Below are 1,845 nucleotides of genomic sequence, written 5' to 3'. Positions count from 1 at the left end.
TCTGGAGCAAACATTATAGCCGTCGGTAGGTTCTAGTTTTTCCTCCTCGCTATCTGCGATGTACTCGTAGGAGACGGTCACTCTTGCGGGTGCCACCTCTTGATGGGGTGAACTCCTGGTAACGGCCTCCTTGGCCGGGAGTTCACCCTCTTTGGTGGGTGCATTCTTTGCTACGGCCTCCGTAGCCGGGAGTGTACTTTCTTCGGTTTCTTTATTATCCGCGGGTACAACCTCTTTTGGTTTTGGTTTTTCTGGTTTTTTAAATCCTGATGTTCCCTCTTGGTGGGGGGGGGGTCATCTTCTTTGGAGGAAGGGGCAGGAGTAGGCTGGTCTACTTTTTTTATTTTCTGGGCACTTCTCCTTTATGTTGCCTTTCTTACCACACTTAAAGCACCTTGGTTTCCTACCTTCCACGTATATGGGGATATTCATGTCTCCCATTATTATTATTTCAGGAAGTTCTTCCAGGTCATTGGTTGTGGCTTGGGGCAGAATCTCGAGGGTCTGGCCCTGCCAATTTTGCAGTCCATCCCTGGTTATCTGTATTATTTTAATCTTGTCTTCCCTCTTGCACAGCAGGGTAGCCAGGATCCAACCTACCTCTGCCTCAGCGGGAATATTTTTAATTTTTATTCTTGACGTCCTTCGCCCCAGGTATAAGGAGAGTAATAATATTTTGCCACATTGCAGGGTTCGAGTTGAATATTCTTTCGCACGCTCTATCGACTCGAACCGAGTTTCAATTGTGGCGAATTTTGTTCCTCTTGTTAGGTATTTTATTTCTCTCGTTGTATTTCCGAGACACTTTTCTATAGTTCCCTCCTCCAAGTATTCGAATTTCTTGGTTTCTGCGTTGTAGGTTTTATATATTATGTTTTTTTTTTCTTTGATTTTGTTTTGCAATTCACTAGGTGGTGTAATTTTTGCTTCACCATCCTTTTCGGAGATCATTCCGTAAAAGGCTTGAATTTCCTCAATCTTTAGGTTTATCAGTTCACGGCCACCGACAGCCGCGGCAAAATTCATATAACTTTGCACTTCCATAGAAGCCATATTTTTTTAACACAACAATTCCGTTTAACGGAGAACAAATAAAGTTGTTTTCCGCAAACGAAAACACAATGTTCATACAATATTCCTTCCCTTGAAGGGGGAGGATCACAGTTCACAATATACGTAAAATTATAACAGCGTTACCCTTACGGGAAAACAACCAACACAATTATAACAATAACAGCAAAGCAATGTAACAACTAACCTTACGGTGAAGCAATCAAAATACGAATATGAACATGATAAATGTAGGTTTTTAAGGATTACAAAGACTCCGCCATGATATAATCACTTTTTGTTTAAAAGAAAGACATCTTGCTTTTGTAGAAGACGTGGTGGATCATCGTCATTCGACAATAAGGATTTAGTTGTTCGAGCAACTGAATTACCTGTCCTTGAATTAACATGTTAGAGTAGCTGAGTATTCCTCAGACACATCTATCTTTAACATAATTCTCGGATCTATTTTAAAACGGGGGCCACAGTTTTCATTAATGTTTTACGTAGTGTTTTTGGTACCGAAAGACTTTCAAACTTCGTATACTTATCTATTTTGTGTTATAGAACAGAAAAATATTTTTGTATTCGAATTTATTTCATGTAAAAAATTGTCTTATTTCGATAATTTCAACCAATCACTGACAAGTATTCAGTTGTTTATATTTACTCCTTTGGCTGATTAAGCGGTGTAAAGCGTATTTAATCTCCATAATTTCTGACATTTGCAAAGAGGCAACACGTCTTTTTCTTGTGCTAAGGAAGATATATTGATTTTTCCCATCGAGATTTTGT

This window comes from Octopus bimaculoides, chromosome 12, assembly GCF_001194135.2.
Source record: "Octopus bimaculoides isolate UCB-OBI-ISO-001 chromosome 12, ASM119413v2, whole genome shotgun sequence".
NCBI lineage: Eukaryota > Metazoa > Mollusca > Cephalopoda > Octopoda > Octopodidae > Octopus > Octopus bimaculoides.
This window is presented reverse-complemented; position numbering follows the sequence as displayed.